The sequence below is a fragment of the Numida meleagris genome, chromosome 12 (genome assembly GCF_002078875.1).
Source record: "Numida meleagris isolate 19003 breed g44 Domestic line chromosome 12, NumMel1.0, whole genome shotgun sequence".
Lineage (NCBI taxonomy): Eukaryota > Metazoa > Chordata > Aves > Galliformes > Numididae > Numida > Numida meleagris.
Genome location: NC_034420.1, coordinates 4,735,049 through 4,761,129, shown reverse-complemented (window position 1 = coordinate 4,761,129; position 26,081 = coordinate 4,735,049). Strand labels below are relative to the sequence as shown.

Below are 26,081 nucleotides of genomic sequence, written 5' to 3'. Positions count from 1 at the left end.
GAAAGAACCAAGTTTTCCTGTGGTTCAGACTCTTTCTTTCTCATGAAGCCTTTCCCAACAAATCGACTGTCCTTTTTTTTTTTTTTTTTGGGGGGGGGGGGGGGATTATTTTTAATTAAAAGCTGTCATCTCATTTAAATATGTGACAGGTTCATGCCTGATAGCTTTTCTAGTAGTAATTTCTTATCACTTAGGAACTTTCAGATTCTGAGTTTTAGATGTCCAGGTTGTTGTCGCTGGTAAGAGAATTAGACTGAGTGAGTTCAGCTGGGGAAACATCTGCTGTAGTTGTGAGCTGATTGCTGGCTTTGGCTGCACTCAACTTTAAATCATTCTGTGGTTAAAAGAATCCGGTCTGGTTATTTTATAATTGAAATCGTGATACAGGTGCCAAGACAGAAAGCAGCTTTCTAAAAGGTAAAGAAACTTTGTAGCAGTTTCTTTTGTGTTTCATTATTATTTAAACTGCTGATAGTTGGGGGGTTTCTTGTTAGTGGCATCATTCAGCACAGCAGAAGGTGGAGTGGTGTTCCTAAGATTGCGGGGAGGATTCCCCCCAGTTTGGTACAGGGGAGGAGCTGTATGACTTGGCTGCATGCTCCTCGCTTAAAAATATATTTAATTTTTGCCCTTTACCAACTGGGGGAGCAAACAAGTTCCCTGCTAAGTGTTTGGCTGTTGCTCCAAAACAGGAGTATATACTAGGTGTTTCAATTAAAAGAGGCCCTGTAGCAAAATGTGTTAGTCACAGGCAGAGGCCAAGTGTATCATTATCCTGTAGGAAGAGCAGTGAAGATAATGAATGGCTGAGGACAGTGGACAATGAGAAGTGAAGCGTGTCATGTTGGTGCACTGTCAGTGGAGTCTGAGCATGCTTTGCATTAGGAAGTGCTGAGAAATTACGGGGATGTGGCTGATCTGTGGAGAAAGAGTAAAAGGTAGCCTAATGGCATGTAGTAATTTTGAGGCTGATTTAATGCTTATGCCGTAATAACCAAAAGATTTAAGAAAAGAGCTTTGGTGTTTAATTCCTTCTTTGCTTTGAGACAAACAGAAGTTGTTTCCAGGCTTCCAGAGCATTTTACTTTGAAACAAAAGAAATTTAAATCCAAAAGGGACTTAGTCTGGTGTACTTTTCTTTCCTATAAGAATATCCCTTATATAAACAGCTTAGGTGATAAGCGTGTTATATTGGAGTTGGGACTTCAAAAATTACACTGGAGAAGTGGTAAATCTCAAAAACAGCATTACGTGCGTGATCTTCCTTGTTCGTATGGAGCTCAGGATTCTGCTTGTTGCAGCTGCTCAGCATCTTCCTGAAATTAGAACTGCAGAGCCAGCATCCCACTAGTGGGCGAAGAACAGGCGGCAGCACTCAGAGTGCCTCGCACAGAGAGCAGAGCCAGGGAGATCGGAGGAAAGAGAAAGGCAGCCAACAGGTTGAAGGGGGAGCAGCAAAGTGCTTATTTAGCAAGCCGAGAGTACACGTTGTTTAGTAACGGTACAAATCTGGGAAAAACAGCAAAGAATAGTAATGATTATGTATTTTAACAGGTCACTAAAAAGGCAGCTGAAAGTGCTGAGACAATACCTACTTTAAGTCTGTGATTTTTATATTAATGTTGTCATTCAGATTGCTGGAGCAGGTAGCACGTTTATCTGCTTGCCGTTTATCTGAAATAGCGTAGTCTTCAATAACAGCATACTGCTCTCGAGTTTCTAGCTGTTGTAAAAATGTATTTGAGCATTACTGCAGTTTAAAACAAAACAAGTGCCAGATGTATTTTCTGTTCTGTTTAGAGGAAGCAGAAAGGAAAAGAACTTGCGTGTGTCCCACTTGAATATAGAACGATATGGTACGAGATAGGCACTTACAAAAGTGGTATTTGAGAGTGCCACCTATTGCTAGAAAAATAGAAATAAAAAGTATTTTTACACGTCTGTCTAAATGGAGCAAAAAAAAAATGGCACCTGTTCATCTTTCAATCATTTCAAGGTCATTTTTGCTACATAGATATAAGTTTGACCTTATTTTTATGGCTGACTCCATAATTCTAGTTAACTTTGGGGCTACACTAGGGGGAAAAAATGGATTTATCATGCTGTAACATCAGAGATGTTACAGTAAGCTTCTGTTCATGAAGACTTGCAACTAGTGGCACATGACTGAGTATTGCTGGCTATATTTTGGATAAATATATTATCTGATTTTTTTATTTTTTTCCCCTCCCTTTAATTGATGGCATTACATTTCATGCAATGGAGCCAAAGATGTAGTGATCTGGATTCGTCTTAACACTTAATATCCTTCATCAATTCTTCCAGTTGGCATGTATGAAAACTGATTTTTTACACCTGCCCTTTGAAGAATCGTATTTGTTTTATTATAGAAGCCTAACTAATGCTAATGGGAACAAAATGAAAGATTTATAGGGGCAGCCTCTGACCAATTTCAAGTTTTAAATACATTTCTTAGCATTACTAATCCATCTTTCTGCCACAGACTGTTGTTCTTCTGTACTGGAGGAACACTCCACCCTGAAAAAAATGTACTTTTTGGATGTGTAAGTTTAAGGGAAAGAATAACTGTCTTCTCCTTGCTGTTTTCCTCAAGAAGGTTCTAGATAGCAAGTTAAGAGTGGGAAAGGATGGAGCAGCGTGGAGGTAACCTGCTCTTCCTCAGGTTTGGGTGGGTATCTCTCGGGAGGTTGTTGCCACTTCAAATAAGTAATGCTCTTTGGCTGGAACTGTCCTCCTTACCCAAAGATAAATGGATCTCCTGGTACTGCTGCTGAGATTCTAGAGAAACAGACGGCTGCAAAGCTTAAGAGAATCAAGGAAAGCAGAGCTCCAGTCTGTAGGCATCTGTAGATTCAGAGAAGATTCGGGAGAAATTAAGGATGACCCATGCATCTCTTGACCAGAGAAATGATGTGGAGGAAACAGACTTCATAGTCCTAGTTAAGTTCAGGGCTGAAATCTAATTTAGCTAAATTGAAAGTCTTTATTTATTGATTTGTTCTTTTTTCCCCTTGCTTCTAATGATGTGTAATTTCTCTTTCCAGCTGCATCTTAGGTCTGCATTTCAGAGGTCACTATTTTATTCTTTATCCTTTTCTCCAGTGATCCAGAACACTTCCTTCTCTAAAACCTATTCTAACATTTTTTCCCTGTATATTTCTGTTCAGCCACTCTCTTATTCTGAATGCTGCAGCAACCAGAAGCAGCATAAAGCCTTTAGTAGCTACATTGTGTAATATGGAGTAGGGGAAGGTTGTAGCTGCTTATTGATTTACTTCACTTCACCAATTGATTTTCTATGATCTCTCTTCTTGAATCTCCACACTGAACCTCTTGAGCAGTCTCTATATAATGTCCCTGTACCTTTATTTTGTGTCTGTAGATACCTCCTTTCTTGGTGTTCCTTAGTGCTGCTCCACCTATTGTGGTATTTTCTTATTCATTGATCTGCCTGTCACCTATCCACAGAATAATGCCAACGAAGTTTCAATTCCTAGTGGGAAGTTTAAATCTCCATTACAGTTTTTCTTATTCAGATCGTGTTGACATAAACTGCACCTATTTATCACTTTCTGTTCCTTAATGTGCATCTACAAGTCTGTATGTAGTTATATTAGGAGCTCCTCATGGCAGGGATCCAAGTGTTGTAAAATATCTTGTGATAAATACTGAAAAAATGATAAATTAAAGATGAAAGGTATATTACCTGTGCAATGGACAACCTCATTTTTAATAGAAACTTTAATGACTACCAGAAAAGGACACAAGATATAATGAAAGAAAAATAATTTCCAGCGATTAAATTATGCATCTTTGTAGTATGTATCCCCTCTTCTAGTGAAGATTCATGTTTAAAAAAAACCCAGAACATACAAAATATATGAGTAAAGGCATCTGGAATCATGTCCTTAACGGTAACAGTGGGGCCAGCAGATGGCACTTCAGCTTGAAAATGAGAATGGTCCTGAAGGCTGTGGTCTGAGCCCATTTAGACAAGATATCTTTGTTAAAAATAAGAGGACTTCTTTTGAAAAATATTAATGAAAATCATTCAGTCAAGTGCTATTTGCAGTGTGATTGGTGTTTTGCTGGCATCATCTTCTATAAACGGTGTATCTGTGGCCAAACACCATTTCACCAAGGAAAAAATTGGGAGTTAGAGGAAGAAAAAATGTTCTCAATGTAGTTTAAGGTATGAATTTATTGAAAGAAATTATGCTTTTGTGTTATGACCTTACACCATCTAGAATGAATGTAATTTGCTTATTTTAAAGCTGTCCATTTAAAACTTTTTCCCCAAAGAGGATGCTTCTTATTTCTTTTTAGTTGCGATTTGATTTATTCTTCTAATTAAAAAGCAACTGAATGATGGTGTAAATGACTTAACACTAAATTGTACTGTTTCCCCTCTCAATGCGATGCTGATATTATCTTGTAATACCACCATATGATTTTATCTGCTATTAATGTGTTTAACAGCAGATGGCAAATGTTATTAGGATAGGAATGGTCTCATGCTCTTCCATTTGCCCTGGCATAAATCAGAAGTCATTGCCTTGAAATGAAAAGATTGATTCTTGTGTAAGAACTTACTAGTGTAAATTAGGAAAGTCAAGCCTGATATGTGGTGATGTACCAAATTATATTACAGGATATTTAAATTCTGTCTCCCGCTGTGAACAGCAGGGTACCATTTTTATCCTTCCTGTTGAATGCAAAATCACTTTTCCATTTATAAATTGAGCCTGAGCAGAGCGCTCTCAGTATTGGCTGTTCCTCTGTTACTCCACACATGGAATATATTAAGTTACCTGTTCATCTTTGTAAGGCAAACAACAAACAAACCAAAATACTTTCTTGTGAACAAATTGTTCTGTGATTAGTGGGACTAGTGAAGTTTCACCGCATGCAAATTTCTGCCCTTCTTCCCTGATCCTTTCAGCAGAAAGATTGCCTGTTTCTCTCTGCTAATATTCTCTATGACCTTCCCCTCATCCCGTTTCCCCTATAACTTCAGTTTTCATTTTCCTCTATCCCTTATACCTTCTTACCATTCCTTGTGTTCTTCTGCCCCTCATAACCACCAGCAGCACTTCTGCCTCACCCTGGGTGACACGGTTGCAGGCTGGCAGTCAGCAAGGAGCTCTTAGCTTTTTATTTTACCATCGGGTGGATTTTCTTCTCAGAGCTCAGAGGGATTTCTTATCTTCAAGATGACAACTCCGTTAAATTTGGTAGAAACGGATCAGTAGATATGAAATGTTTCTTTATTCTCTCCTCCTTGCTCCAGTGATTGGTCTTAGTCAGACCAGTTTGTTTTGGCTAAGCTGCTGCTCTTCTTCCTACTGTCTTTACAAGTAGTGTGATAAAGTAGAAAACATTTGGAAAATATTTAGAAGACTTAAAACCAGACAGAATTTGTTAGCCATAGCTATATACGATGCTGGTATCTTTATTATTGCATTACAGATAGTTGGCCGCTGTGTTTATATGGCTTTGTAGATCATATCTTTTGACATCAGCAGTACAAGTTTTGAATAACTGAACAAGTAGCTGCGGCTCATAGTATTTCTCTGTAAACCAAGTATTTTTCAAAAGGTCATTTGAAATTCAGTATCCTGGAATCTAGATACTAATTATGGTTTAAGTTGACCTGCCCACGTATGTACAGACATCTAAGGTTACTGTTTTCATCATAAAGGGGAAGCTGTTCGAATTTCTTGCCTATTATTGTTTAAAAGTTAGTGAAGCAAGGAGCAATCAGTGTCCTTTTAAGCTCTACTTTTATCAGTGACTATTTATAGATTCACTGTCTTAGCTTTTAATACTTGAAAATCCTATCTAAGTGTATTTATGCTCACTTAGGGTGCTATCCTGTGTTCAATATCCAAATGCCTTTGCTTTTAGTTGAGGCCATTAAGCTCTTCTGTTCCATTGAGTCTTTTCTGCATTTTGTGAACTGAAAGCATGCGCAGTATTTTTTATCAATATGTATCTAATGAAAATGTCTGCAAGTTTTAAAATTGTTGAATTTGCTCAGTGCAGAGCACTGGCAATAAAAACGTCCAGGAGCAGAAGAATTACACGGTGGTTGTTAAGATGGCATTCTGCTTAGCCTCACAACACCAAATCTCTTGGTGAATGTAAAGGCTATGCATTACTTTCCCAAAGGTGTATTAAAAAAAATAATTTTATCTCAGTAAATTCATACAAAAAAAAAAAAAATCTGAGATTTTTGGACCTTAATAGTTATCATAAAAAATATTAAGCAGAAAAATATTATTCATAATTATTTATGAATGAACCACTGTCAGCAAGTCTTAGGTTGGCAAAGAATGTATGTGTGGCTCTTTGGAATTAATGAACAAATTAAATTACTGTCATTAATGAGCGTCTACTGGTAAGCCATAAGCATTTTACAGGTATGCATGTTTTACTGCTGTGTTGTATCCAGGTCTCAGCTTAAGCCCTAAGCTACGGAGTTGAGGGGTTGACAGGTATTGTAGAAGGCAAGGACTTGAAGAAATAAACTGAAATAGAACTTACATAAAATAAATAAATCTGTCCTTAAACTACAACTTGTAAAGTTAAACAATAAATATAACCCCTACCTGAAAGGCAGTTGGCAACTTTGAGTATTTGGTACTATGCGCTTTGAAATTATTGTGGAAGCAACACTCAACAGATATACTAGACTCTTATTATTATTTTGGTTTCCTTATGAAACCGTGACGGCTTTTGCCTTGTCCAGTTTCACAGCAGAGAGATTTTAGGACTTGGAAAAAGAAATGAATTATTAAAATATTTAATCATTTAGAAATATGGTATTTTAATTTCTTTATTTATGTACATCATTCTGTAGAGGTAATTAGGAAAAAAATGACCCCATAAAAAGATTTATGAATTTCTCTAAACTGCCTAATGAGGCCTAATATAAATCTGAATTTCAAATCACGTTAGGGTTGTATGCCCTAATTCTAGATGACAGTTCTGGCTTGCCACTCAGTTGGCCTTTTATTTTGTGTCACAGATTAACCAACCATGTGGTTTTATGTCACTATTTTATTAGAGCAGTGCTATACTTAGAAATTGTAAACTTAATTTTTTAAAATTAAATTATTTATCTAATTTATTTACAATAATTTTTTTTTAGAAAATGCAGCTCACATTCGGAAGAAGTATAAAATGAAGATTCGGACTATTTAGATATTTTGAGATATTTTAAGAGCAGATAAATGTAAATGAGAAAATTCACTCTAATTATCCATACTTTGTAATGATACAAAGAGGAAAGTGCAGTTAATGCACATGATACAACAAATCATATCATAGTTCTGTTCTGCTTTTCAGCAGCCATTGCCGTTAACAGGTGAGTGATGTTGTGTACAGTAGAGAACGTATTTACACATTCTTGAAGATGGTTCTTGAAATTGTACGGTGCTTGTGACACCTTATAAAAGAGTACATCTGTGTTCTGTAACTGAATCAATAGGGTCTAATAAAATCATGAAGGGACAAAAAGCACCTATGAACTGTCTGTGTTTTCTATGGAATGTGCTGTTTGCTGAAGGGGAGTAGCATGTCTTAATGCGCTGTCTCTAAGTCATACCATATTGTGGGTCTAAATAAATAGCAAAATACATAGTTTGATGCACATACTTAATATCCTGGGATTGCACTAACAGTCTAGGAAGAGTGAAAGTATATCCTCTTGTCTTTGTTTGCAAATGTAAAAGCCCTTACCGCAAATGCTAGTAGGTATCAACAAAAGTAAGCCATTCCTGTTTGCCTAGAGGTGGAAAGACACTGGAAGGAAGAAATGGAATGTAGGCAGTACTGGTTCAGATGGATATCTGTAAGTGGACACCTGGGGACAGTAAAAGAGGCAATCATATTTGAAACTCTACTTATTCTTTCCCAGACTTCCAGCCTCCAGGACTACCTGAGCTGGATGTGGTCTCAGCCACTGTTGGGTTTGCTGCTGTAAATCTTTCTTGTGTTTGCTTAAGTCCTGGTAAACTTATGGCCTCCTCAGCATCCTCCTGAAAATGTTTATTTGTTATGTAAAGATAAACGAACACCTTTCTTAAGGACATGGGGATGAAGGACAGCAGTGGTGGTGAAGCTTGCTTTGAAGGAGGCTCCTATTTCTGCTTGCTCTCCCCTGGCTCTTATGCTAAGAAAGACAGGAAGGTCAGGATAACAGACCCTTCAGCTTCCTCTGGTCTCCTTTCCTCTGAGAGGTTTGAAGCAGTGTGAGGAGAGGGAGATGCACTGGGTGCATTACATGCTGCATTGTGATTACCGGTATTGCTGGGCGACAAGGAGGTGCAGCCCTGTGGCTTGGGGAGGGAAGCGCTTATCAGCATCCAGCAGGTGCTCAAGGCTGTCTCTCTTCTGATCTGAGTATACTGTGGATTGTGTATTCCTCTTGCTGTGGCTGTATAAGACAAGGTAATCCAGAGGTGTTCTTTCTGAGGATTTCCAATGCCCATGCCTTCAGCAGTTCTTATGTAGAGAGGTGTGTGTTTATGTCAATCCCTCTGAAAAAAAAAAAAAAAGAACTAAATACAAATATTTGTGTATGTCTTTCAGACACACATCCTGAATTACTTTATTCATCTCTTTATTAAGAGAGAATATACCAGTTATATGACTATACATGTAAATAATAACTCCCATCCACGCACACAGGGCTTGGGATTGCCATTACTATACATATTTCATAAAACACTATTGGAGTAGTTCTTCATTTATTTTAAGATTTTGCCCATATCCAGATCAGCTGTCACTCATTACACTCCCAGCAGTCTGGTGATGGTGCTTTGAATGGCTGCTTTGAATCCTTTGCCCCACCACAAGAATGCTTCCAAATGTGAGGCTACATGGGATGCCTCTGTGTTAGCAACAAGCGCAAGGAATTTCATGGATGCAGTGTGCTAAGGCTGCAGATCTGTGTCAGGTGCTGACCAGCCATAACTGTGTGCCAGCTGCTGCTCCAGCAGCACTACGTGGCTGAGAGAGGCATCTCCTTCCCCTGCTGACGTCGCCTTCACTTTCTGCTCACCTCGGGCCCTTCCATCCTTAGGTGAGCAGTGCTATGACTGACAGCGTTATCCACCTCTCCTCTTTCCAATTTCCCTCCCCTGATGCGTTCCGATTTTCTTCTAGTAACTGTTTTTAGGTGCTTTATTCCTGTTACCACAATGCACATCTCTCAAGCTTTGCAGTTGTATTGAAAGCTGTTAATATTTTAGTGTTTTTACTGTAAGTTTTATTCTTTTCCACATTTTATTCTTTGTAATTGGAAACTCTCAGTGTAAAGTGTTGGTAGATAGTCCTATCTTTATTTTCATGCTTACAAGTGCAGCTCCTGATTCATTTGCTGCGGTTGTTACCTGCTCGGCTGTTTGTATCGTTTCACTGACTCCCTAATTCGGTGAGTGCTGTTTGTTGCCTTTCTTGTGCATGAGTTTGGATGTTGCACTATTTTCTCAGGTTTGTCTTGTAGTCTGTACTCTACTATGGTGTGGCTTTCTGTGATGCTAGTTAACGTTTTGCTGAGTTGAGCAACTTAAAATAATAATAATAATAATAATACCCCTAAATATCAACTGTATTGTTTTTTTTTACACAGATACGGGCAATCCTGACACACACTGCATCAGTACCTGATGCAAACACAGTTCTCCCTGGTGGTTTCTTACACTTGCACATTCCTGTAAAGAGAATTTTGTATATATCTATAGCTGTATTTATACATAAACATGTTTATATTTCTTCTGGTCTTTGTTTAGTAATTTCTACTCTTGAGTTTCTGGGTGTTTTACTTTCAGGTTCTTCTCTTGTAGAGTTCAATCTTCTTCTTATACCTTGGAACAGGTCAGAGTGTTAGAGATTTGTAATCCAGAGGGCTGTGATCTACCTCAGCCACCGTTTTGTAACTAGATGTAGACCATGGATAATACGGCAAGCAGTAGTGGTGAATTTATTTTTTTTTCACTGAGCATAATTTTCCTTTACTACTGTCAGTTCTCCTGATCCATATGCTAGAAGAGGCTTCTTCCTGCAGTGATGGTACTACAGCTGCTGCTTGTTAAGCACCAACATTTAGTGTTACTTCCATTTAGCATTTTTAATTTATTTGTGGAATGATGGCCTTCTTGGTATTTGGGGCAGCCACAGCGCTTTACTTCAGCTTCTGCATTCTTCCTCCATGCTCTTCCAGATACGTGTTTCAGCAGTCACATCGTGGAGGCTGGTATTTTTTTTTTTCTTTTCCTTTTTATTGCTTTTCTTTTTACTTGGAGTAAGGTTGCTGTATCTCTGAAGATGTGAGCAAAGCTCCCTCTCTGGTGTATTATGTTTTGTATTCTGCTGTGATTCAGATGTGGTTTTCATTCACTGCCTCTTGTGAGCAGTGTACTATTAGGTTTTTGCCATGATCTTTTCTGTAAGTGTCTAGTACTGGGTTCCCATTCTTACTGACTTTGGTCAGTATTTCTCTTTAAGATTTAAACTGTTGTCTACTATTTGGAAGAAAAAAAAGGATTTATTGTTTATTTCAGTAGAAGTCTGTATGAATGTCAATTACGAAGTGGAACAGAACTTATGTACTTGATAAATCCATAATTTCTTTTTAATTTTAATTTTTTTGTTCTACAGCTCTAATATATTGAAAAACTTCTGTTTATAATTTCACAGCTCTTAAAAGCTCATTTATTTTTATGATTATTAATTAGCAGAAAAGTCAGTTAATTTTCATTTACTAATTCACCACAGTATCTCATATCTTTGGCTGGCTAGTAGGAAGAAGAAATCATATTTTTTTTCTTTTAAGCTGGGGATAAAAACTTATACTCCTGGTTCTGTTATACATGTTGATATCAGGATGAGGAAAAGCGTGTCTTGAAAGTTTTATTACATATCAGTTGCATGAGGTTTTGATCAATATTGCTTTGAGTAACTAGCGTTTTTGTTAAGTATCAAATGTATTACAAATTCTAGTTACTGTTTCATTTGTTTGAACGTTTGGTAATTAATAAAGCATGTGTTTGTATACCTTTCTTAAGGATGGTGACACTGCCTATGGTTTATAAAGTTTGCCCTGTACATTGAAGGTATATTGACACAGAAGTTCTAGATTATACATTTTGTAAATATTGTGTGACATTTTTAGTTATTAGTAGACTCTGCAGGCATTGATCTGTCTTTGTTGAAACTTAGAAGTAATTATGCGAGTTGCCAAAAAAGAACAAAAAGCCGGATGAATATTAAGGGACTCAAAGTGTGGGCAAAATCCATAACTTGAATTTGTCCTGGCCTCTGGGTGAAGTTGGATGATGATACAATCTTCTTCCTCATGACGCTTTATTCAGTTTTTTGAGCAGATGCTTTCTAGGAATGAATTAGACTTGCAAAGTTGTTGGTAATGTTTTTTTTTGTTGTTTTTTTTGCTGCTGGAGTGAAGTGGAGTAAAGGATTCAGGATGAGGGTAATGTTACACGCAAGTGGCCTTGCTCTGCAGTCTGAAGGATTGGTCATTGAAGGCTGGTCAGGGCATTCCTGACCTGCCCCCCAGCACTGTCTGTGGAAATATGCGTTTCTGTGGAAATGCACTGAATGACATTAAACAATATAGTTGTAGGTAAAACCTACAACTGTGAGGAAGAGAGACAAAAGAAAGCAGACTGTTCTGATCTTCAGCTTGGTCGGGTTCAGTGCATCTGCAGAGCAAACCAGGCCCTGCCCGGGCTGCCTCTCCAGAGGGAGGCATTGCCAGCCGATGGCAGGAGCACAAATGCTGCAGTAAACAGGCTGTGGTGTATGCAGTAAATACACACTTGTTCCTTAGTTTCTGGGTACTTTAATTTATAAAAATGTTTATCATTCTCAACTATGTCTGAAGGCACCTAGAGCTGTTCTGTAGCATGCAAAGTGCTGCATAGTACTAAATGCTGTGAAAATTGATCACACAGTGGTAGTAGGCACAGTCTGCAATCTTTCCGTTCCACGTGCCATCCTGTTGTGGGAACAGTCGGTGCCCAGGTGCTGTGTGGATGGAGCCAGTAGCACTGAGGCACAGCAGTGGGAGGCAGGGAGCAGCTGGTGTGGGCCTGCAGTGTCCAGAGGAGCAGGCAAGTGCTTGGTGATGCTTGGCAGGTGAGAATCTGCGCTAAGTGGTCTAGTGACTGACATAAATACAGTGCTACAACACGAAGTCTGTACCGACCAAATACACCTTGTGTAGAATTTGCAGTTACCTTTTACGTTCTTGCAGCCACCATCTTCTCTTTCTATCATTACTGCATGCTTAATCTATAACCTGCATCTTAGAAATACAGCTCATTAATTAATCATAAACAAGGGTAAGAAGAGTGACAGTATAAAGTGTGCCAGAATACTCTCAGAAAATTGTCTGATTGCTTATTGATACCATCTCAATAGTACTGCTGGGTTATTCTGTAAGGATCATCAGGTCTTGCAGCCTATGGCAATTACACTCAGAAAAATTCAAAAACTCTTTAGTTAACCCTCTGTCCGCTCTTATGAGGTGGATTGTTACTGTGAGAACTAGCACTATTGGTATTAGCTGAAATATATATGACAGAGAAATGTATGAAGCTGGATAAATATTTCTATGTGCCACAGTGTAAATAGAGCCAACCGAAACATTCTGGAGCCGTCCGCATCCAGCATGGGCAGCCCCGGCCTCCTCTCACAGAGGCCCTGCAGGTTCTGCTACCAGCACCTGCGCACAGGCCCCCAGTACAGTTACAGAGAACGGCCGCCAGCAAAATCACTCTTTCATAAACTTAATTTCAGTACTTTTTTAATACTAGTGTATGTATAATACCTTTTTTCCCCACAAGATTTAGCCATAGTATTACAGTGGGAGAAGTTTGAAATTAACAGCTCCATCCGTTCTAACTTTGTTACTTGTTTTGCAGTGTTGTGTTTCTTGGCACCTGTTGTTAGATGGACGCAAATGTTTCTCACTTGTCCTCTTCCTGAAAGACCGAGGCCTGGCTGGGGCTTCCTGCAGCCATGTGCTGCCGGCCTCGCTGCGGGTAACATAGCTGCATGCCTTGCTGATGGTCAGCACCTCCTCGTAACAGGCTTTGAAAGCCCGTATAGTGCCCTCTTTCATGAGGGTTAGAAGATAACACACGTTTGGTTGGCAGTTTTTGCGTAAATCTTAAGGAAGGAGGATTTTAGCACTTGCAAGGTACTTTTTTTGCATGTGTGCAAATTATCAGTGTTTGCATCTCAGTGTAACCTACTGCTGTTCTTATGAATGTTTCCAAAGTCTTCAGTCACTGAAATAGTGATACTCGAAGAAGGAAGGTATAAACGAATTAGCAATTATAAGCAAATAACTCTGAGTAGTGCAGAATTACCAGAGCAGTAGGTACGTAACAGCAGGGTAATTTGCATTGAGGCATAGGTTCATGAGACTGCACAAAGAAAAGTAAGCATACTAGTGAAAATAAGGAGATTATGGATGTAAAGACTGCCTTCCAAGCCCTAATTAGTGAGGTTATCCATATTTCAGCTTTTGCATTTGCAAATTAAAAGCACTGTTTGCTTCACATTGATTCGTATTCTTGGAAGATCTTGTGCCGTGATTCTGGCCTTAAAGATTTTACATGATACTAATGTACAATGTGTATTGAATTCTTTGTCTTATTTAAATAATTGATGGTTTATGGAAAGCTGTTGGCCCAAAGTACAGTTATGCCTATTCATTTCCTGGGAGATAGACCTCAGCAGATAAGTAGTGCTGGTACATCAAGCTTCTTTTTTAATCAAAAACAAGTGCCATTAATTTAAATTCACTGAAAGCTGTAGGTAAGCTAGCAGTGTTAAATACTCGCAGTGTTAAGTACTCTCAGTGTTAGAAGAAAATTTCATACATGTCAGTCAGAAGGAATAGCTTGTCTTTGTATGTTTTGTATATATTTGTGAAATATTTGACTTTAGTGTTGATGGTTTGCTTGTCTGTTTCCATCTCCAGCCAGTGGGGATTTTATTTTTTTTCAGTGGGTAGATATCAGCTATTTAAATTTACTATTCTGCATGACCAATTGGTTCTCCATTGAAGAAGTTCTTCTTTGGGTCTTGTTGCCTGGTTTTGTAATGAAGGGTAAAACCTGTTTATCTATGTAATCTTTCTGGTAGTTGTGGCTCTAACTGGATAATGTCATTGACACATTGCTGAAGCTCGGGACGTTCTGGGTAATTTCTCTTTTCCAAAAACACTTTTGAGGATATTGAAGGTTCTGAAGAAAATGTGGGAACCAGCAGGCAGTGTAAGGGATTGCTGACTGAAAAAGAAAAGCATGAATTGCCAGGGGAAGCAACAAGTGGGCTGTTGAGTCGTGACATCTAAGATTACTTCATATTAAACTTTTCACAGTCAAGATATCTGGAGGAAAAAATGTATTGATCTAAGTTTTAAGGGTTACTACCAGGGTTATCGTGCTTTTTCTTTGGGAATTGAGTAGGGAGGACACGGTCAATTCACATCTGTTAGTTTAAGTAGTGTGTAAGTAAAATGACTAAGCAAACTCATGGTGTGGGTGTCTGCCTAGGTTTGAGGCAGGCAGGAGGGAGAGTCATAAGGAGAAGATGTTTCTAGAAGATGAATTTTGACATCCTAGCATGGCTAGATAGTGATACTCTTTTTGGCATTCAAAAGCTGTGAGAGTACCAAAATACTTTTCAAGTCTTTGCTTATGTCTAGTGTTAAACAGTTCATTTTTCTGGAAATTATACTTTTTTCTTCTTTCCTTGACAGATTCTTTTTGCTTTTCATTGTCAAGTGGATTAGGAAGTCTCTCTCACCCGCTGAGCTGTAGACATCACCCAGAACGACTGCAAAACAGCAGAACAGAGAGCATTGCCGATCACCCCTTTCAGTGAGTAGTCATAACTTCAATTTTGTGTGTTGTTTTGTGCTGAGATGTGTTCATATTATTGACCAAAGTGCTTCCATCTATGCTTGAAAAATACCTTTCTAGATCTCTGCAGGAAAGTGTTTTTGTAGAGGAAGCAATTTGTCCCAGCACTTTCCTTTACAGAATCTACTTCAGTCTTTTCCAGCCCAGCTGAATTGCTTGAGAATGCTTCAGAAAGAGAAATGCATCTTTTTTGAACCTACTTAGACTTTCATTTGCAGGACTTGTCCATCCTGACAAATCAGGATCAAATGAAGATATTAGGAGTTCATTGTTCCTAGCATCAAAATATTTTTTCTTCTTTTGAGTGGGCACTTTATTCAGTTTCTTAACACAACAGCAACAATTGTATTTTTATGACTTAATGTATATAATGAAGTTTTAAGTCTGCATATCCTGTTAAAAATGTTGTGAAAGGAAAATATTAAAAAAGAGAAGGGCCTTTCAAGTTCTCTCTTCTTTTGTGGTGTCTGCAACTATTGGACACAATATTCACTAGTCACCCTGTAATTTAATTATGCTGTACATATGCTCTGGGAATTCATGTAATTACACACAGTAACAAACTATCCCAATGTGTCCTGCAGAGAAAGAAGGCTATCTTGCTTAGGGTAGCCCCAAGAGAAAAAGAAGTACCTTCAGTTGTTTGATTCCCATAAAAAGGTAAAGCTGCCTTTAAAATAAATAAATAAATTTTGAGTCTATTCTCTCATTTTATTTTTTTGTTATACACCTAACAATTCTTAAGCCATTAAATTCAGCAGCAATATTATTTAAGAAACTGCTTGTTTAGTTGAGACCCTTGTAAAACAAACCTTTTAGTTGTAGTCTGTTTAATAACATTTTTAATTCTATCATGTTTCTTTCAAAGCACAGAAAAAATATTTTTAGATGTCAAGCACAAAATTCCAAGCAAATTCTTTCACCACACTGAACAAGTTAACACATTTTTTTTTACTTTTTTTGCAATAAGTCAGTTTATTATCATATTTTTCATCTAAAAGGTTATTTTCTGACTGTGTCTCCATTTCTTCAATTTTTACACTATTAAGGTGTGTGCTACCTACTTATGAAGTGACTTAATCTAAGAGCCTTTATCTTTGAATTAAAATGTTCTAAAAGAAAACTAAAATGAGAAAAACAGAAATGTTTCACTATGTGATTACAAATAAGAAAGAAAATATAGTGAGAGTTAGAAAAAAACAAAACCTATTTTGAACTTTTCCATTTTTCCTTTTTTAACAAGCCTGAATTTCTTGGCAGTTTTCTGTCAATGCTGTATTAGAAAAAATAAATAGGTAATACCCCCAAATCTTTGTTTACTATTATAAATGTATCTCTATACTCAATGTAAAAGTTCATATATTTGTTTTAAAGTATCTTCATAGCCCATCTTCAAATAATTCAAGAACAATTTCTCCTCATATTAAATTCTTAGAGAGCAACGTAGTAGGCACTGAAGAATGTTGGTCCAGAAGCTCTCTATCTCAACTAGAGTTCATGAGGAAAAGGTTGCAGAAGTAGTTCCTCAGAATTAGGTCCTCTGTGATAATTTCAAAACTCTCAATCTCAAAATCCCCTGATGTCATTTTTAAATGAACTTGTGGCTCTGGGGGTTTTGTTTCAGTTGAGATAAGCGCTCAAACAGTGATCTTACGATGGTTGTGAGGGGTTGAATATTCTTTTGGTGAAACAGTTGATTAAGAGGTATTCTACCAATTCCTCCAGGTTAGAGAACCGATCTTAGGGCCTCAGGATGGGGGAAAATGTCACTACCATGAGTATATTGCACAGCATGTTACTTCAGCAGGTTTGGGGCTTTATTTCCATGTCCCTGTGGTTTGGGAGATATTCTACCTTTATATGGTGTAATAAATTTTCCTTAAGTGATAGTTTCAGGTTGGGAATGATTCCTTGGCTCTGTCTCGCTGTTGGTGTCATCTCTGGTTTTTAGCCTCTTTTTAGGCTCTGCTTTGGACTTGCACTGTGAACCAGTACTGTCCCTTCTTCATTTACCTCATTAAATTTGTGTTCCCGTGGATTTGCTGGTTTGCCAAGGAAGCACTGTAACTTCTCAGTTACCTCCCTTTTGTGTTTTGTCCAGCTTCCCAGCATTCTTCTTTATACAAATGACAAAGACTTGCCATCAGTTCACAACCAAATCTCGACACTCATTTCCCTCAATTGTGTCCTCCAATATCTTCTGTGTTATTCAGGGGCCATTACTGTGTTATAAATGTATCTGCATGTTTGCTAAATTTGTGGAGGTTTTTTTTAATGTGTGTCTTTTGTTGTATTTATTTTATTCAACAAAGACTGCTGTCATTCTGTTGTGGTGGATCAAAGCCTTTAGAAAGCAACTATTTTAAAGAAAAAAAGTTTAACTTTTTGATGAAAACCCTGCTTTAGCTTGATGCATTTAAACTGTAAATTCCCTTCTGTGGTAGTGGGAAGAAAACAACATATCTACCACTGCCTTCTTCAGTGCCTTTTCTCAGTCCTATGTCTAGAGAGCCTAGGGCTCTTAGGGTTGCCACTAATGGCATATTCTGTGTGGGTTAAAAACTTACTGTAAACACACAGTGGTATGAAGAACCAAAAATATTTGAGAAAATTACTGCAGTAGCCCTCTTTTTACTGTCAAACGTACATGCCTCTCCTTACCATGTTCAATTTGTTAGTTTCCTGTGATTTTTAAAGGGAAGCAAAGTATAAAAAATGGTGTGAACAGTCTGTGGGTCTTCGAAGTGACGGCAACCATCACTAGTAGCAGTGCTCTTTTTTGAGCCTAGAGATCAGTCTTGGTTGCATGGTTTCTGTCAAATTCCAGGTCTTCCTCTGCCAATGGCACATACTGTTGTATCTTGGAACAGGAATGGCCAGTCATTAACAGGTACCTTCTATGAGAGCTGGTTCTCATCTCTAGTGTTCTTGGATTGCTTCTTTGCCTGATGGTTTAATTTTCAGACTCATGAGGAAAAAGGGGAGAAACATGAACCAGAGCAAAACCAGCCCATAGCACAGCCCAGGGCAGCCCCCAGCTTCACTTACATCAAATTTAGTTGTAAGAATTTTTGTAGTGAGAATTTTCACATAGTTTTGCATGGGATCATTGATGTTATTTCTTTTAATACAATCTTAGTTACTAAGATGCCTGCGCTCCCAGTTTACGTCTTATCTTCAGTTAGGTATTTTATGAGATTGTATTAAAGCACTTCTTTATGTCTTCTAAAGATAGAAGATCATTTTGCTGAAATAGGAGATAATAGATCTGGAGGAGAAAAAGCTTATATTCTCTTAATATCTAGTTTTATAAACAAGATATACTCTTACCCTTCCCTTAAAAAAAACAATTGAAATATTTTTTTATACTTATGTTTTTGGGTAGCGCTGTCTTTTATTTCCAAAGCAACAAACTCACAATTGCAACTTGATAAATAAAATATTTGCACTTAAAAATAGAACCACAAAACCAGTGTAACTTCTATTATTGATCTTTTTCCTGTGTAACTCTTCTGGCAGCAAAGAGAAAATTCCATCCAATTCCATCCTGTGTAAGCATAAAAGTTATTTAAACTAAACTATAAACTAACCTGTAATCAGCATTGTTTCAGCATTATTTTCCCATTGCTGATCCCCCAACTCCCAGACTAAGGTTTGCATCCCTAATAAGAAGCAATGTACTGGGAGAGTGATGTTTCGTTGTTGTTGGTTGGTTTGTTTTAATTTTTATTTAAATAAATAAAATGGATGTATCCTTTAATTATTAGCAGTAGTTCAGCATGGTGGAAGAACAAGGTTATATATTCAATTAAAATGAATCGTAATATGAATCATGATTACAGAAGCAGACTTAAGATGTTACCCAAGTTTTAAGGCAGTCAGATTGCCAATTATTTGTTTTAGCAAAACATATTCTGAGGAGAAAGAGATACTGTTTTCTTCCATTTCTGACTTTGGTATGAAGTTTAAGTGGGATGCTAATGGGGTTTAGCCTGTTTAGTTTTAGGTGTAGCTTTAAAGTTACCAGGACATAAGCCCACACACTGGCCTTAGCACTGCATAAATACTTGTTAGGAGAGAACTTTAGTTAGCAGCATTTAGTAAGGCACAGTATTTTATTTGAGAAAATATATGAAGTATTACCATTTCTCAAATGGCATATGCATATATGAGAAATGGGATCTTATTTTGGATAAATTCAGGCCTCTGTCAAATGGAAGATGGGAATAACTGAAGCAAAACAGTAGGTCTGGAATGTTTTTGTTAGATATTAAAAAAAAAAAAAGATAGGGGGATTACCTTATCTTAAAATATTTTAGTGGACTGTAGATAGGAGTATGTAGACTGAAAAGGTTGTAATGGGAAGAAGTAACTGTATAAAATTCAAAGTTATAAGTAAATGTCAAATAAGAATGTACCAGGAATGATAACTAGGTGTTTGAAATTGTAGATTTTTGATTGATTACTGTGTAACATACAGAGTTGAGCGTTGTTAAGTAGCTGCTGATAGTATTCAGTATTTTATAAGGATACTCTTTGGAGTTAAATACAGATTCTAATAGAAGTATCTGCATTCTGTTCCATGAAGGTTTACAATTTTCAGATTTTTTATGTACTTCAGTGGGATGTGAGCTGTTGTATAAAAAAGACTACAAAAAGCCTGTGAGCTTTGAAACTTTGGTTTAGCTAACTAAGGGCACATTTTCATATATGTCCTAATGTACAAAAGAAAATTCTTCTTTTTGCTTCAGTAGTAATATGATTTTGTATATGAAAGTTTGGGGTGGATAAATGCTGTAGATACTCAAGATAACCTAGAATGCAAGCTTGAGGAAAATACTAGAATAACTATCTGACTGCTTCTTAACTGGAGCTGAAATGGACGGATCTTCACTAGAAACTCAGAAATGACCTTCTGTGGCTGTCCTTGGAGAGCCAAAGAGAAGTTGCAGCTCTTCACAGATGATTTTTAATGAAGTTCCTCTGTGCAACAAGCTACGAGCATCTGGTGGGAGGGAAGGTATAAAGTGCTAGCTGGAGTGTTCTTGTCCTTTGTTTACAGTTTTGTCTCTTCTTTACCAGGGCTATATTTTCAGTACAGAAATTCTGTATTTTTGTGGAACTGATTCTAAGTCTTACTGGAAAATGTGTTTTCAGAAGAAATTCTGTATTCTTTAGAATGGTGTAACCCTTCGTGTGTGATGATCAATCCTGAACTGAGCCACTTTGGGGCTAGCTTATGAAAAGGAAAAGGTTGCAGTTAGCATCTTTTCCTGGAAGGAGACCTCTGTAATTACTTTAGTCAAAAAGTTTGTGGTAGGGTGGCTGTGTAGGTGTCTAATAAATGTGTTTTTGTGGAATAGAGGACACACGTGAGGAATGAGTTGATAAAGCTGCATTTCATTGCATTCATTCCAGTCTAGGCCTGTGTCTTTGCCTTCATGAACGGTTAACTTTTGTGTATTTAATATATATATGTATTTATTATGTATGTAATCTTAAGTGTGTGTATGCATTTATATATAACTATATATGTATACATATATATACGTATACATATATATACACATAGATAAGATTTTCTTCTCCTCAGAAATTTTCTTCCACAGTTTGCTTTTGCTTTTCCTTGAGCTGTTTGTGTTTATAGAAGTAGGTAGCAGGTCTAAACTGGTTCATTAGGCTTTGAATGTCTGTTATAAAACACATCCCAGTTCTGAATCTGTCTGGAATCAAATTACAAGTTAAATTTTTGTAGGCAAGCTATATCCCCTTGGAAAGGAGCTCCAGAAATCAGGTTTTCTAGAAAGAAAATATATAGAGCTAAACTGCCATCACAGTGAGAAATCAAAGTGTTCAATGCTTACAGACGTTTTGGTATCAGGAAGAGCTACCACCATCAGTACTCCATCTGACAGCTAGATATATATTTGCCACTGAAGCTGGGACATGAATCAGTTACAATAAGCCTGAAAACAGGCTCAGATGTCAGCCTGGAGATGGCTGCTATTGACTGCAGGAAAGGAGATATTAGAGTGAGCAAGATACCTTTCAAGAATAAATCAGTTTTGAGTAATAGGGAGTCCTCCAAGGGTGCTAATAATGCAGTAGAAAAACATGTCAGTAGGGCATTGGAGAATGACAAGATTATGCTGCACTGTAGCTGTGCTGCAATTCCAGTAGGTACATGAGGAAAGATGATTCATTGCACAAATAATTTTTTGTTCCACACTTCTGTTCTTTTAAATTTGAAGATGCATACAGGGAAGGTCATTGTTTGCTGGTTGTCCTCAAGCAATTACTTATTCTGTTTCACTGTGCCTTATGCTGGTCTGTCATTTACATAAACATGTCTCATAATGTTAGTACATTTACAGTGACTTGAAGTGGGAAAACACCGTGACTACCATTGTCTTACTTGTTCGACTATAAAAAAGCACAAAGTATACCTAACCTTCAAACTATGGGTTTCAGGAGAATAATTTGAAACTGTATTTTTGGTATAATAAACTCAATAGAACAGGATTCATATTTTGAGGACTGTGTATTTTAGGAGCATCTGTTTTACTGGCAGATGATGCCTTTTAAGGCTTGTCTTGTTCTACTTTCTCAGGGGTTTACTTTGGAGGTAGGGTACAGAATCTCGGTACGGGTTTACTGGTCGCTGCTGCAGATGTAGTGAAGTAATCCTAGTGAGAACCCTTCTGTGATTATAATTGTGGTCAAGCTTCAGTTTTGTATACATCCTAAAGAGGGTATCTTCAGTGTATGCTGGAGTTCTAGAACTCTATTTTCTTAATGTGTGGCATTAGCTTTTAATTTTTATTTCAGACAGTGAAGGTTTTTGTTTGCTTAAAATGTATCAATTTATTCATTTGTTTAAAAGATTAGGAAATAAGTAAAATGCTTTTTGACTTGCAATTACAAAAGTGATCGCTTCCTCCTTCATCATTACTTGACCTTTTACTTAAGTGTGTGTTGTGTTTACTTAAATGTGTACAGTACAAGCAGCTTTACTTCATACTGACCCAGCTTTTTATACCCTCTGGCAGTAAGCTCTGTGCTTGTACAATGTGATATCAACGATAATAATGTGAATACATTCAAACAATTCACATAATATTAGAAAGATTTTGTTTTTAAAGATTGCATCTTTAGCTATATCATAACTGTAATGTGACCCATTGCATGGACAGTTTCCCTCACTTTAGCAGAAGTCTAGTTTATTATGCAGATACCCACTTTTGACAAGGAGCATCTGCTGCTGCTCAAGACGTGGATATAGTAGTGTATGTGTGTAGGCATCTTCATTTGTTATGCTATGTTATCCCAGAATAAATATGCAGAATATATTGCAGTTGAACAATCACAATGTAAAAAAAGAAGCACAGTGATGTTTTGTTGTATGAGAGCTGACTGCGCTGCTGGATATAAAGCAAGTAGTTAAATCCAAATGGAACAAATGTTCCTTTTTTTTTAAAAAAAAAAATCATTTTAAATATTTGCTTTATCTCATTTTTTTATTCAATCTCCTTAGCAACAGAAACATCTGTTTCTTTTCTCTTAGTCATTACATTCAAAGAAAGTAGCTGCTTCAGATATAATGGGAACAATTTCTGTGAATTGGGTAGCGATTAATTGTTGCCAGGATATTTTGTTATGATAATAAGACATGCAACAGTTGGCTTTTTTTAATTGAAATATAGCTATCTATTTAACCTGTGCTGGTTAGGTGAACTGTAATCCATCGGCTCTTAGGCTGCATTTATTGCGTGATCTTTTTTTGCCACAAAGACGAGAGTGAGCATGACTGCTTCTAGTTGATCTAGGAGATACCTAGTTTCAGCGTGTGGATAGTTTTTGAACCTAGTGTTTTATTAATTTGCAACTTCAAACGAGGTTGTCAGAGTTTGCCTTGAAGACAGAGGACTAAATATGCATGGACCTACAAATACATATTCTTGTATGTCAATGTGGGATACAAAACATAGAATTAATGTAGATATGAGCTTTGTGATGATGTTTCTCAAATTACTTTTTGGAGATTTTGATATCAATTTAAAGGTGTTATTTTGTTTCCACAGTGCTTCCTGATCTGTAATTTCCGTGTGTAAAACCAGGCATGAATTCCTAAATCACACACAATTGGCTCATGTAAGGGAGAGGGAGAGTTAGAAAGGACTGAGAGATGACTGACGGATCGGAGCCTTATTCTGCAGACTTACTCTGCAGCAGTGAGAGGGATGGACCTTTGCTATTACCTTAATCCTGAGTGACTGATATTTAGAGGTGACTTCGCGCGGATGGACCTGTGCACATGCTTGTAAACCAATGCAAAATGTGGAATTTACCTCTAGATTGTGTGAACTAGTTTATGACTTGGAGGTTAGTATAATAGCATTGGGGAAGAAACAGAATTTGGTCAGATAGGCAAAATCAGGAAGGCTTAAGCTTGACCGGAGCTGAACTAGAAAAGAGTAATAATAGTAACAAGGAGGAGTCCTATAGGTGCATAAGCTTATTGCGAAAGGAATTTCTATGTAGTCAAGCATCCACTGTGATATGGGGAGAAAACTTAGTTACTGACAATGTGATGCCAGTTTTGCCTTGCTTTTCACAAGTCAAGTCTGTTTTGCAGACCTATTGGTATTCAGTCATGGTTTGAGAAGGAGAAATGCAGCCAGTAGCCAGACTGGTAAAAGGCTTTTGTACATGATGGCCAACCTCATCTCGATCCTTGGAGGAATCATGGTTGAATTTTGAGATCCACTTGCAAACGTGTGAAGTGTAAGAAAGTAATCAGTAATAATATGATTTTACTAAATGGCTGCTAGTGTTTCACCAAGTTAATTCCCTTTTGTAATCAAAAGAGTGGCTATATTGGTCCTTCTATACATTTTAATATCTTTTGTTTCTTTTTTTTTTTTTCAGGGCAGTTGTATATGGAAGGCACACAATAGCTTTCTTATACTCTTCTGCACAGTATTTGTCTTGTGTAGGTGGCTGGTTTTACTGTTTGTTTGCTTTGGTAGTGGTGATGCAATGTTCCTTCCTACTGCTTGTACACATACTACAGTCAGACATTACAACTAGAATAAGAAAATGAAGCCTTTCACTTGAATTTTACTCCAAGGACCAAGAAAATTTTTGAATTAGAGAAGGAAAAAATAAAGAAGATTACTATTCTGCTACCATTTTTAATCTCTTTGTACTTTTCTTGATGATTTTTTTCCTCTCTCTCTCTCTCCAACCCTGAAAATAATAACAATTCTACCTCCTGGCACATGGTGGGTGGCAAAAATGATTTTGAGAAGCTTTACCAAAGAACCATCTGCAGCCTGTATGAGGGCCAAGAACACTATGAACTTTCCTCTGTAGAAGAACTGAAGAACTGAGTCAAGCAGTGAGCAGTAAACTAGGACTGTAATCATTTATACTGGCCAGCACATCAGATAGATGGGCAGGCTGCCTAAATGCCTGGGAATTTTGAATGGCAGGCCGTATTCTGGTCTGCTCCTTAGGTTCCACTCTGGCTCCTAAAGCAGTAGTGGAAAGCATTTGCATTTGATTTAGATGCGCAAAATAGTCTGACATTAAAGCATTTCTGATTATGCGGTAAACACACATTCATTACATCTGTAATATGCTGAAAGTTAAGCTGGTTATCAGGTTTCTTCAGGGATGAGGTAGCTTTAGGCAGGTAAAGACAGGACTTTTGGGGAAAGGCTGGGAGTTTTGAGCAAGATAGGCATCATTGTGTATTCATCCTTTTGTAACTTCGGCGAATGAACAAGAGGAAGGATGTCCGAGGGAAGACCTCAGAACAGAGGAATTGTGTCAGCTGTGGTCAGAGACAGCATTAGAAGGAGGCAGAAATTGTCATTACATGGAAGAGGTGCTGAGTTATTCCAGGTGAAACAAATATTGATCCTATAAAAGATTAGTAGCTAAATAATTGAAATCTTACTACCAATGTCATAATCTATAAACATTATTAGAATAGGAAAGTGTAATCTGTGGTCATGCATTTAATGGAAAATTGCCCATAGCTAATAGGTTGCCTTCTTTCCTCGAGTTGTATTGCTGGAATATGAGGCCTGTTCTTGGAAGAAGGAGATGGTTTGAGATGAGAAGAGAAACTTGAGTTGCTTTATGTCTCCTCAGCCACTTCAAACACAAAAGAGATTTTTTTGTTTGTATTCTTACATTTTAGTGTTCATGGAAAGGCCATGTTTCCCTTGATGCAAAGTGAATGTTTCTTGGGTTTTAAAAACAGTAGTTTACATATTGGTGCTCTTTCTAAACATAAATAGTTCTCACAGAGCATTTCAGAGTTAATCACAGGTTTTCTTTCATGCTCTCTGTGTATTTAGGTTTTAAACACAAGCAATTTGCCACTGTCCATGGGTTTGCTTACTTGTTTAGGATGGAATTTATTGAGAAGGAAATGAATAATTTCTTCATAATTGAAGCAGAATAAAAGAGCAACACAATTTGAAAGCAAAAAGAGCAAGCCAGGTTGCTTGTTGAAGTTAATGTATTTGGTAACAGTGGTTCTACGTGTGTTTAATGGGTCTAATTCCATTAACTTCTGTGTGTGTATATACATACATATAATTCCAGTGTGTGTGTGTATATATATAATACCATACGCTTCCACAGTGAATGGGTACCTTTTTGACCTTCTCAGTAATTTACTGTTAAAGTTAATAGCTGATAATTCTGCAGCTTTTCATGATGTCTGTTCACAACTGTTTTTAAAGACAGACTTCTCGTGAGTATTTCTAAGATATTCAAAGTATTAATCACAGTCAGTTAGTTTACTGCTGATGTGGATAAGACAGTTACTCATGTTTTGAGTTTAATTCTGATTTAATTTGAAATTACGAAGTTGACAAGAGAAGGGAGAAAATATACATGTAAAGTTAATATTTTTGAGGTAGATGGGGGAATATAGGTGTTAAAATGTGTACTGGACAGAGTGCTTAGAATCGACCTGTTGTGATGGTTTTTTTTCTTTGTTGTCACAACTGCATGAAAAAGATGTGAATATCATTCATTTAATCAATATTCTTGTAAGGTAGTTTCTTCTGGTTTTAT

General features: G+C 37.3%; 1 protein-coding gene across 9 annotated transcripts in view; it reads left to right on the top strand.

Annotated features, from left to right (window-relative positions):
• Positions 1-26,081, top strand: part of TENM2 (teneurin transmembrane protein 2) — a 616,658-nt gene that overhangs the window by 46,424 nt on the left and 544,153 nt on the right. For all 9 annotated transcript variants that reach the window (XM_021410395.1, XM_021410388.1, XM_021410399.1 and 6 more), the window contains exon 2: positions 14,822-14,942. The gene's annotated coding sequence lies outside the window, so the exon portion shown is untranslated. The remainder of the gene's footprint in view (positions 1-14,821; positions 14,943-26,081) is intronic.